The 12,952-nt window shown below is 43.4% G+C and overlaps 2 protein-coding genes across 7 annotated transcripts in view; one reads left to right on the top strand and one right to left on the bottom strand.

Annotated features, from left to right (window-relative positions):
- The window catches only part of nrip1a (nuclear receptor interacting protein 1a), a 139,506-nt gene that overhangs the window by 108,449 nt on the left and 18,105 nt on the right, over positions 1–12,952 (bottom strand). The window lies entirely within an intron of this gene.
- usp25 (ubiquitin specific peptidase 25) overlaps positions 43–12,952 on the top strand; it is a 551,935-nt gene continuing 539,025 nt past the window's right edge. Inside the window, exon 1 of the mRNA XM_072259857.1 lies at positions 43–49. The gene's annotated coding sequence lies outside the window, so the exon portion shown is untranslated. The remainder of the gene's footprint in view (positions 50–12,952) is intronic.

The raw sequence follows: 12,952 nt of genomic DNA, 5'->3' as shown, positions 1-12,952 counted from the left end.
GACTTTTGAATTTGCCTTTGATGTAAGACAAGCTGTTCACTCGCAGAAGATCCAGTCCTCAAAGACACAGAGGACTCAAATCAAAGGCTCAGGCACATCTCTCCTGTAGTCCCAGGTAAGCATCTACAACTCTCCCAAACAACCCATAGGTAGTCTGAACCAAGCTGGGATCTCTTCATCATCACCAGTATCCCCACAGGCCTCCGGCAGATTTACCCACTGGATAGTCGCACGTTTGTTTATCAGATGAGAACCAGGGAAAAACATCAGAGGAAGGAGCTGGCATCAAAAATCTTCCATTCTATGAGGACGTGTCAGTCTATGGTCTCCTGTACTGCCATGAAGAGACCACACTCAGATTGGAGGAGCAATATCTTATATTCTATCTAGGTTGCCTCCAACCTGATGGCAAGAATATCGAGCTATCGAACTTCTGGTACTTTCTGCCCCTCCCCTTTCTCTCTTGTTCCATTCCCCATTGTGGTTCCCCTCTCAACTCTTCTCTCCTCCTCACCTGCACGTTCACCACACCCTGATGCCCCTTTCCTCTCCTATGAGATTCCTTCGTCTTCAGCCCTTTACCTCATCCACCTGTCTCCTCCCAGCTTCTTGCTTCAGCCACCCTCCCCCACCTAGCTAAATCCTCCTGACCCGTTCTCACCTACCACCTGCCAGCTTCCCCCACATTCCTACTCTGGCTTCTTCCCCCTTCCTTTCTAGTTCTGATGAAGGGTCTCTGCCCGAAATGTCAACTGTTACTTTACATGCATCTGCAGCCTAACAGGTACAAGCTAAATGCACACACACCTGGGCTGAGAAATAGCAGGAGGAATTTCATGCAGACAAGTGTGAGGTGTTGTGCTTTGGAAGGACAATCCGAGGTAGGACTTGCACAGCGAATGGTAGGGCACTGAGGAGTGTGGTAGAATAGAGGGACATGGGAAAATATAATCCCTTGAAAATGGCATCACAAGTAGAAAGGATCGTAAAGGCTAGCTTTTAGCACATTGGCCTTCATAAGTCAGAACACTGAGCACAGGAGTTGTGATGCTATGTTGAAGTAGTACAATATGGCCCTCTACCTACCTACCTTTCCCCTCTTACCTGGTCTCACCCATCATCCACTAGCTGTGCTCCTCCACCTCCCTTCCATCTCCTTATTCTTCCTCCTTCCTTTCCAGTTCTGATGAAGGATCTTGGCCTGAAATGTCAACTGTTTATTCCTCATCCATAGATGCTGCCTGTCTTGCTGAGTTCCTCCAACACTTTGTGCGTTGCATAAAATCGTCTCCATTTTTCTTCACGGTTCTGACCTTGGATTGTGAAAGGTCAGACTAAAATACAACCAGAACGCCTCCGGTCACTAGGAAGTGTTGCTAAGAACAACTGCACACTACAGTGACAAGTGGGGGGTTGCAATATCTTCCCAAAGTACATGGGCTTCAGAATAGCACTTGGCATGTAAAGCCGTCTGCTTGGACAACAGCCAGTCATGAGAGGAAATTGCCAGGGAGGTAGGTGTCTGTAGAGCTAAGTGTCTTTTCTCAACGTAGCATAGGACTCAAGAACTTGAGTTACAAGAAGAGGTTTGCCAGGCTAGGATCTTATTGCTTGCAGTGTCGGAGACTGAGATAGAAAATTATGAGGGGCATAGATTAGTCAAGGTATCAAAGGTTACGGGGAGAAGGCAGAGATGAGTTGAGAGGGATAAAAATCAGTCATGATGAAATGGTGGAGCAGACTCGATGGGCCAAATCCCATAATTCTACTTCTATGTCTTACGGTTGAGATTATGTGAACACACCCAATCTTCTCCCAAAGAGGGAGAACTAAGAATCAGAGGACACGGGTTTAAAGTGAGAAGCAAAATATTTAAACGGGAACCGAGGGGCAATTTCTTCACACAAAGGGTGGTGAGAATATGGAATATGCTGCCAGAGGAAGTGATAGAGACAGGTACATACATTAACAACATTTAAGACATTTGGATGAATACATGGACAGGAAAAGTTCAGAGGAATATGGATCAATTACCACCGTGGGAAGAGCTTAATGGGTTAGTATGGGTAAATTGGGCCGAAGGGCCTGCTTCCATGCTGTATTATCGCTGTCCCTATTATAATGTCTTTCTGAACTCTGTGGTGCAACTAAACGTCCCAGGATGGGAAGGCCCCCACTTTGAGAAGTTGCCCATTTTGTCAGAAGCCATTTTCTTGGCTTCCGAAATGAAGCACTGACCATCAAAGTCTCCCCCCCACCGCACCCCACCAACCCCTGTGCCTTTTTACCTGGCAGGATCCTGAAGCAATGTTTCTGAGTCCGAGGCTGACCTTGACTTTGAGATCTGTGTAGGCAGTTATGTATGTTTGTTTGTGAGACAAACCTCTAGTAGCAGCCAAGCACAAGTGCCTGCAACTGCTCTCAAAGTCAATCAGCTCCATACATTAAAGATTCTCTAGCAGAAGGAAAATACAATGATCAAACCATCTTAACTATTTAAATTCACATTTAAAATATGATATGATTATCTACCGTGCACTTGGGACCCTGAGGGGCCCATCGTACCTGAAAATCCCCCACAAAGCCATTGGACATCAGAGCAGAATTAGGCCAATCAGACCATCGAGTCTTCTCCATCATTCCATCACAGCTAACTTATTATCCCTCTCAAACCTACAGAGACTGTGTGCTTCTTCTGCAAGGTCACCCAGGCATGGACATAATCCCGGAAGAGGGGCAGGCAATCAGCATTGACATAGCTCTCAACTGCCCACCAGCTTAGCCAGGCCCAGGAGCAAGCCCACCAGGAGATTCCCTGAGAGACCCGCGCCTCCACTATAAATCAGAAGCATGGGGCTAATGTGTAGCCAAAACGTAAGTTTCTTTTAGATACTCAAATCGAGGCTGCAGTCTCCCGCAGTCTAGGTACGCATAGAACAATAACTCCTGATGACCACAGAAAGGACGGGAGGCCCAGGTCCATCTTAATCACAGCAACCTTGTCCCAGGGGCCTTGGCAGGCTGACTCTGCTGAGATAAGATGCAAAAGCCTGTTTTCCTGCTTCCTGCTGCAATGCAGAAGCACTATACACAGTGGGGACCTTTCCATTAATGACAGATGCGACTTTCACATTTATAAGTGGACGGCGTCTTTAATTCCCAAAGTACGAGCATTTATACAAGAATGGAAAAGCCCAGTTCATCTCAAGATAAGCTCCCCCCCCCCCCCCCACCACCACCATTGACGACACCGACAAGGAACACTGCCACAAGAAAGCAGCAGCTATCATCAGGGACCCCCACCCTCCCGTCTCACTGTGGCCATCAGGAAGTGGGCACCGAAGCCTTAGGTCCCAAACCACCAGTTTTAGGAACAGTTATTACCCTCCAACCACCTGGCTCATAAACCAGCATGGATAACTTCACCTCAACACTGAACTGATTCCACAACCTATAGACCTGGGGTTCCTACCCTTTTCATGCCAAGGACCCCTACCATTAACCAAAGGGTCTGTGGACCCCTAGTTGGGAACCCCTGCTATAGACTCGCTTTCAAGGACTCTACAACACACGCTCTCAGTATTATTTATTTATTCATTCATCTATCTATCTATTTTGTATTTGCATAGTTTGTTTTCTTTTGCACACTGGTTGTTTGTCAGTCTTTGTGTGTAGTTTTTCATTGATTCTATTGTATTTCTTTGTTCCACTGTGAATGCCTGCAGGAAAATGAATTTCAAGGCACTATACGGCAACATATGCGTACCTTAATAATAAATTTTTGAACTTTGAACTTTTAAAAGGGGCACTTTCACTCTTACAGAAATCTCCCTGGTAGCATCCTGTCATGAATATCCCTTGCACAGATTTGCTGCCTTTGAGGCCCACCACCCTTCTGTCCTCTGGCTATTCTGCCAGAAGTGGAAGCTTCCCGACGTCTCCCCACCACTGAACTGTGTAATCATTCTTTGGCAGCACTCTCTAGTACTTGCAATACCACCAAACCATAAGAAATAGGAGCAGAATTAGTCCATTCCGCACATCGAGTTTGCTCCGCCATTCCAACATGGCTGATTTTTTTAATCCCTCTCAAACCCATTCTCTTGTCTTCCGCCCATAACTTGATGGTTTAAAGATACCCAATGACTGGCCTCCACAGCCATCTTGTCAATAAGTTGCACAGACTCACCACCCTCTGGCTAAGGAATCTCTGTTCTGAAGGAATGTCCTATTCTGAAACCGTGCTCTCTGGTCCCAGACTATAGTAAACAGCCTCTCCACATCGACTCTATCTAGGCCTTTCAATATTCAGTAGGTTTCAATGAGAAATCCCACATTCTTCTAAACTCTACAGTATGGGCCCAGAGCCATCAAACACTCCTCATACGTTAACAATTTCATTCCTGGCCATTCTTCTGAACCTCCTCTGGAACCTCTTCAATGGCAGTACGTTTTTTCCAAGATAAGGGCCCCTTACTGCTCACAGTATGCAGTCTGACCAATGCCTTATAAAGCCTCCGCATCACATCCTTGCTCTTATATTCTGGTCCTCTGGAAATGAGTTCTAACATTTCAGCACAGCTTTGTGGGCTGAAGGGCCTGTATCGTGCTGTAGGTTTTCTATGTTTATATTGCATTTGCCTTCCTCACCACTGACTCAACCTGCAAGTTAACCTTTCGGAAATCCTGCATGAGGACAGTCAAGTCCTTTTGCATCTATGAGTCTATCCCTCTGAGCCTTTCCTTAAGAATGCATGGGGTAATCTTTAAGGCACGAAGGTAGTGTGACACTATTACAACGCCAACGACCCAGGTTCAATTCCCACCAATTCTCTCTGTGACCATGTGGGTTTCCTCCAGATGCTCCAGTTTCCTCCCACGTTCCAAAGAGACATGGGTTAGTAGGTTCATTGGTCTCATGGGTGTAATTGTGGAGCACAAGCTCATTGGTGCTGAAGGGCCTGTCACTGTGCTGTAACCCTAAATACATTTATAAATAAATAATGAATGGTGAAACAGGCTCAAGGTGGGGGGCCTCCTCTGTCCTCTTCCTTTTGTTCCAGTAGCTGACTCCCCTGCTTTTGAGTTCAAAGTATGCATACAGCATACAGCCTTGAGATCTGTCTTCTTGCAGGCAGCCACAAAGCAAAGAAACAACGTAGAGCACGTTTAAAGAAAAACCGTACGCACAACCAGCAAACATGCCAGAAAAGCCAGAACATGCTACAAATCACGCAGACAATAAAAACGAACAAGTAACGCACAGGACATTAAACATCGAGCCGCAGAGTCTCCACAAGACGGTCCACAGCCACGAGCCGCCAAGGCAAGCGAAGCTGGTCCAGGAGATGACGTCCACGGCCACAGCCACAGCCACTGAGTCAGTCAGTTCAGAGATGTGGCAAAGGCTGCAGGCCACAGCCACAGATCCAGTTCCACGCCAAAGCTCGCTGTCTCCTGAGAGGTCTAGAAACGCTTTGTTCCTTAAAATTCAGATCTGTTTACAGTGACACAGCCTGCTCCATCAACATAAAAGCTGCACAATGTTTGCAAATTCTCCGCTCAAAGCCTCAGTGACGGGGAGAGCATGCTTATTCTCACAGTCAAAGTAATGGATTAATCTTTGCTTGAAGATAAAAAAAAATAAGTTCTGTACATGTCACCATATACAATCCTGAGATTCATTTTCTTGCAGGCATACTCAATAAACCTCCTAACCATTAATAGAATCAATGAAGGGCTGTGACAACTAAGCACATAATCAGTATACAGAAGACAATAAACTGTGCAAATACAAAAAGAAATAATAATAAATAAATAAACAAACAATAAATATCAGGTAAATGATAGGAAGAGTCCTTGAAAGTGAGGCCACAGGTTGTGAGAACAGTTCAGTGATGGGGCAGGTGAAGTTGAGCGTAGTTATCCCTTCTGGTTCACAAGCCTGATGGTTTAGGGGTAATAACTGTTCCTGAACCTGGTGGTGTGAGCCCTGAGGCCTGAGAGAAGACAGCACAAGCTGAGTGGGAGGAGTTCATGATGAAGGATGCTACTTTGCTGCAAGAACGCTCCGTGTCGGTGTACTCAGTGGCGGGGAGGGCTTTACCTGTGATAGACTGGGCTATAAACACGACTTGTAGGATCTTCCATTCAAGGGCATTGGTGTTTCCATACCGGGCTAATCGTCTTTGCAAATGTGGTCTCACCAGCACTCTCAGGTGTTGGGAGGTCAAATGTGAGTGGAAAATACATCTAAGGAGAATGATTTTTTTATATTTCTTCTTGTAATTTATAGTCATTTTTATGTATGGCACTGTAATGCTACCACAAATCAATGGATTTCATGACATAAGTCAATGATAAAAACCTAATTCTGATTTCTGATTTTACTAGGCTAAGTCCTTCCTGTTCTCCAACTCATTATGTGATATTGGCTGATTAATCTTAATTTGATGACTAAAATTATAAACTTTAATTTTTTTTCGTACTCGGTCTGACCAGCACTATGGGAGATCAAATGCAAGGTGAAAAAGAACACAGCAAGTAGGAGAATTCACTCTTAACAACATTGATGCTCAGAGAGATCTTGGGGTCTAAGTTCATCTCTCTTTGAAAGTGGCCACGTAAATAGACAGTTTTGTCAAAAATATGAAGGATATACTTGCCTTCATTGCATGGGACACTGGAAAGATACATTCTGTATATACCTAATTAGCTAATCATGTGTCAGCGACTCAATGCATAAAAGCATGCAGACATGGTCAAGAGGTTCAGTTGTTGTTCAGACCAAACATCAGAATGGGGAAGAAATGTGATCTAAGTGACTTTGAGCATAGAATTACTGTTAGTACCAGGTGGGGCAATTTGAGTATTTCAGAAACTGCTGATTTATTTCCTGGGATTTTCACACATAACAGTCTCTAGAATTTACAGAGAATGGTGCGAAAAACAAAAAAAATACAACCAATGAGCTGAAGTTTGGTGCACAAAAATGTTTTGTAAATCAGAGAATGGCATATCCTTTGTTGGTCATGTCCTTTGTTGAAAAAGTATTGGGAAGATATTTTTGATATTATTTCAACGGTTTTGAATATAGACTTACAACCTCACCCAATTACTGCTATTTTTGGGATACCAATGATAGAATCAAATCATTTAACCTCTTCAGCTCGTCGGATGATTGCATTTCTTACTTTAATGGCTAGAAGATCCATTTTGCTGAATTGGAAAGAGGTTAACCCTCCTACTGTATTTCACTGGTTCTCACAAACTATGTTGTGTTTAAATTTGGAAAAAATTAGAAGTGTAGTTTATGACCCTTCCATTAAATTCGAAAAGACTTGGAAGCCATTTATTCAGCATTTTCATATGATGTAATTTGACCATTTCCAAACTTATTTTACTTCCCTGTAATGTTGGTTGAGAGGAATGGAGTTGTCAACACTAAGGTTTTCTTTTCTCCCATTTTTTATGATGTTAAAACAGCCCAGATCTTTTTTTTTAGTTTAGTTGATTAATTCTGTTAAAATTAGTTTTTTTGGGGGGAAGGGTTATTATATATTTTTTTTCCTTCTTCATGATTTTTTGTCTAGACATTTCTCTTTGTTCTGTATTATTCATTGGTATCCTATATGATTGGGAATTTTGTCAATTAAGTATTTTTTGGTTTTATAATTATTCATGTTAATTATAACAATAACTTTATACTATTATGTTATGTTTATATTTTATGAAACTAATAAAAAGACTGAAAAAGAAAAGAAAGAGAATGGCCAGGCTGGTTCAAGCTGACAGGAAGGTGACAGTAACTTAAATAACCACACCTTACAACAGTGGCGTGCAGAAGAGCATCTCCAAATGCATAACGTGTCAATCCTTTAAAATGCATCGGTTACAGAAGCAGAAGATCACAGACATACACTTAGTGGACATTTCCTTAGGTACAAAAGTTACCCAACAAAGTTGTCACTGAGTGTATGTTACAGTTATATAAAATTTGATTAGGATACATAGGAACCACCAGGTTCAGGAACAGTTACGACCCTCAACCATCAGACTCTTAAACTCACCTTCACTCGCCCCATCACTGAACTGTTCCCATAACCGATGGACTCATTTTCAAGGACTCTTCATCTCAGGTCCTTGACACCTACTGCCCATTTATTTATTATTATTTATTTATTTTTGTATTTGCAGCTTGTTGTCTGTTGCACACTGGTTGAATGCCCAAGTCAGTGTGGTCCTTCATCTATTTATGATTATTATTTTATTATAGATTTATCGAGAAGACGCATTAGAAAATGAATCTCAGGGTTGCACATTATGACATATGTCAGGAGGGAGGAGAAGAGAAGCAGCGTGCTGCGTGTGCACAGCCCTCCGGTGAAAAATGATATCGTATCTGTGAAATAGGGGCCGTGGACAATTCTGATTTGATGGAGAATGGACGTGAAAGCACAGAGGAACATCTGGAGAAATTTCTGAGACGCCCGTTCGCTGCTGTTGTTACTGCGCGGTTGGGAATCTTTCAGAGGGTAGGTCTCAAAATCCCTGGCCTTGCCTGCTTTTGGCAACCAAGAAGGAGGTCAAATCATTCGGACAGATGTGGTGCTCAGTACTCGGTGTCGGAGAGCTGATCAGAGCACTAAGTTTTCGAATGACTCAGAGTCGGACTGTGGTCGGGCATGGCAGGGAGAGTTTTTTTTCCTTCTCCCGTCTGCGTGAGATGTGGGACATTTGAGAAACTTTGAACTTTACTGTGCTCACAGACTTCATCAGGTTATGGTATTGTTCCACTGCTTGTAACTATATGTTATAATTATGTGTTTTTGTCAGTTTTTTCAGTCTTGGTCTGTCCTGTGTTTTGTCATATCACACCAGAGGAAATAATGTATCATTTCTTAATGCATGCATTACTAAATGACAATAAAAGAGGACTGCATGTCTTCATAATCATCATATGTACTTTCATAATAAATTTACTTTGAATTTTGAACTCTGGTTTGGAGTATTATGTGCGGCTCTGATTGCCCCACCAGGGAATAATGTGGAGGGGATTTGGAAAGGGTACAAAAGGGGTTCACTGGGATGCTGCCTGGATTAGAGGGCATGAGCTAAAAAGTGATGGTGGGCACACTTGGGTTGTTTTCTCTGGAGGCTGAGGGGTGACCTTATAAACACAAGAGATTATGCAGATGCTGGAAATCACGGAAGTCAAAATACTGGAAGAACTCAGCATCTATGGAAAGGAATAAACAGCTGACGTTTCGGGCCAAGACCCTTTATCAGGAGGTACAGGAGCCTGAAGACACACACTCAAAATTTTAAAAGCAACTTCTACCCCTCCGCCATTAGATTTCTATCGCACTTACTCACTATTTTACTCTATTCTGCACTACATATTTACTTTTTTTTATATCTGATTCCAGAATCAGGCTTAACATCGAGTGGCATGGTAGCACAATGGTTAGCACAATGATTTGTACATCGATTGGGGTTCAATTCCTATCACTGCTTGTAAGGGGATTGTACGTTCTCCCCACGACAGCGGGGATTGTACGTTCTCCCCACGACAGCGGGGATTCCTCCGGCTGTCAGGCTTTCCTACCATATTCCAAAGGTGCACCAGTTGGTAGGTTAATTGGTCGTTGTAAATTGTCCTGTGATTAGGCTCGGTTTAAATCAGGGGATTGCTGAACAGCATGGCTCGAAAGGTCGGCGGAGCTTATTCCGTGCTGTATCTCAATAAATCAATAATTATTTTTTTAAATGTCATGAAATCTGTTGTTTTATGGCAGCAGCACAGTGCAATACATAAAAAAATTAATAACAGTAAGAAATATGTGTAAAAAATTAAATTAAACAAGTAGTGCAAAGAGGCAAAAAATAGTGAGGTAGTGTGCACGGTTTCATTGTTCATTCAGAAATCTGATGGCAGAGGGGAAGAAGCTGTTCCTGGACCTTTGCCTGAGCTTTCAGGCTCTTGTACCTCCTTCCCAATGGTAGAAATGAGAACAGAACATGTCCTTGGCAATAGGGGTCTGTAGTGATGGACACTGCCCTTTTAAGGCATCACCTTTTGGAGATGTTCTCAGTGGAGGGCAGGTTAATGCCCATGATGGAGCTCCTTAAATTCTACCTCTCAAACAGAAGTTCCAAACAGATTTCCTGATATAATCTAGGTAGAAATGGAAAGGTCAGTGACTCAGGAAGCAATGTCTGCTGGTAATTTCCAGAAACCTCAGAGCATGTGTTTGTTAAATGTGACGACGAGACCGGATTGAACAGATTCTGGTTCCAGTATAGAGAGGAAGTGTTGAGAATGACATTAACTTCTGGAAATCACACAGCAGTTTATCATTGATTAAACAGATTACTTTATGTTCACAGAACCCAGCTTTCGAGCCAAGTCTCAAGTAACAGACACCAGGTGACACCCAACATCTGACAGTTTATATAGTTGGTGACCCTTATACTGGTGATTAAACAGTAACTCACTTCACTTACACAGTAAACCTCACCCGTAATAAAGAGGGAATCTCCAACGTTACAATTCAAGGGACTCTCACCTACCCACCCTGAAAACTGCCTTTTCCAAATGCTCGCTTCTGGAAAGTGTTATCAGGCCATCAAAGCAGTAGCATAGTGACTAGCACAATGCTTCACAGCACCGGTGACCCAGGATTCAATTCCCGCCACTGCCTGTAAGGAGTTTGTACGTTCTTCCCGTGACCGCGTGCTTTCCTCCAGGTGGGTTGGTAAGTTAACTGGTTGTTGTAAATTGTCCCATGGTTAGGCTAGGGTTAAGTCGAGGGATTGCTGGGTGGTGCGAGTCAAAGGGCCTGAAGGCCCTTTATTTACTGTATCTCAATAAATGGAAAAAAAATGAAAACTTCACACCATCTTACAAGTTTCTTCCCCCAAGTCGTTAATCTGATCAACCATTCTAGTTAGCCCCACCCCACGCCCCCCTCTACCTATTGCCCCATCACTGTAAATGCATAAACCACTTTCTGTAACACTTTGCATTGTAAATACATGCAGATATTTATGTGTTTGTAAATATTTTATTCCATATCTGTACTTCTAAAATTATTTTTATATAATTCTTTATCCTTCATAAGGGTGGTGAGGTGGAGATACGTCTCTACCAAAGGAGGAGTAAGGCGTCCCTTCCTTCCACCAGCCTTGGACAAGGCATACTGCCTGCTTAGCGCCCCCCCCCCCACCACTAATCAGGGTCATGTGCGGCCAAGGGAGCAGGTAGTGCAGTGCTGTATGACCAGCTGGTGCATGCCACGAGTCCTGGTTGTGTGACCACTGACTATCTTTGAAGAGTATGCTTGGGTCACCCGTCTTGCAAAGGCAAAGACACTGCCCCAGAAGGCAATGGCAAACCATCTCCATACAGAAGTTTGCCAAGAACAATCATGGTCGTGGAAAGACCATGATCACCCACGCCATATGACAGCGCATAATGACAACGATTCTTTATAATTGTTGAATGTTGTTGCATGTTGCGCTCTGACCAGGACACCACAACAAATCCCTAATACTTGCAAATGCTTACAGTGAATAAAGTTGCTCTTTGATCCTGAATACCTACACATCTACACAGTGGGTAATCCTTACCCTGAATTAACAGCAACTCTGTAGAATTACCAAGCCGCTGACTCTGCACCTGAATAAACAGCGGCTCTGTACACTTGCAGTAAGTGGCTCTCAACCTCAGCAATACACTCACACAGAGAGTGACCCTTACCCTGAGTAAATTGTGCCTCTGTACAGTTGCAAAGTTAGTGACCTTTAATCAGGTTAAGCCAATTCTGCACACTTACAACGACCTGGTGAGGAACAGAAATGGCTCCAAATGTTAATCAACAATAGAGTCCATGAAACCCATCAGATGATGTGTGCCCTGAACACTGGGGTGTGAGGTCATTTAAGGTGCAGGATACACCAGTTTGCATTAACCTGTGAATTTATACAAGACTTTTTAGACTGAAATTGGAGTCGGTTAAAAGGTATGCATAACATACTGGGCCAAAGAGCCTGTAATCATTAAGGACCCTTACCATCCAGAACATAGAACATTACAGCACAGGAACAGGCCATTTGGCCTACAATGTTGTGCTGAACCAGATAAAAATAAATCAAAAACACCCAAACACTAATGGCTCCTACCTATACCAGTCCCATACGCCCCCACCTTCCTTATATCCATGTGCCTATCCAAACATCCCTTAAAAACCTCTAATATATTTTCCTCTACCACCATATCTGGCAGCGCATTCCAGACATCCACCAGAGTGAAAAAACTTACTCCTCACATCCCCTCTGAACCTACCCCCTCTCACCTTAAATGCATGCCCTCTGGTGTTAGACATTTCAACCCCGGGAAACAGATACTCCCTGTCTACTCTATCTCTGCCTCTCATAATCTTATAAACCTCTATCAGATCTCCCCTCAGCCTCCAACAGCCCAGAGAAAATGAGCCAAGTTTGTCCAGCCTCTCATGATGGCACACGCTCCCTAAACCAGGCAGCACACTGGTGAACCTCTTCTGCGCCCTCTCCAAAGCTTCAACGTCCTTCCTATAGAGGGGTGACCAGAACTGTATGCAGTACTCCAGATATGTCCCCTTCTCATTACTACCATCAGGACGGAGGTACAAGAGCCTGGAAGGGGGGGGGGGGTGCAGAGAGTTCAGTAGTCTTACAGCCTGGGGGAAGAAGCTGCTTCCCATCTAAGAACACAATGTTTTAGGAAGAACCTCCCCCTCCGCCGTACGGTTTTTGAACGTAGCGAGCACTACCTCACCATTTTTGCATGTTTTTTTAAATATACAGTATATTCTTATGGAAATTTAGTGTAATTTTTATGTATTGTATTGCTTCTGCCACAAAGCAACAAATTTCAAAGTATATGTCACCGATAATAAAACCAGGGCGG

Source organism: Mobula birostris, chromosome 6 (assembly GCF_030028105.1).
Source record: "Mobula birostris isolate sMobBir1 chromosome 6, sMobBir1.hap1, whole genome shotgun sequence".
Classification (NCBI taxonomy): Eukaryota; Metazoa; Chordata; class Chondrichthyes; order Myliobatiformes; family Myliobatidae; genus Mobula; species Mobula birostris.
This window is presented reverse-complemented; position numbering and strand designations above follow the sequence as displayed.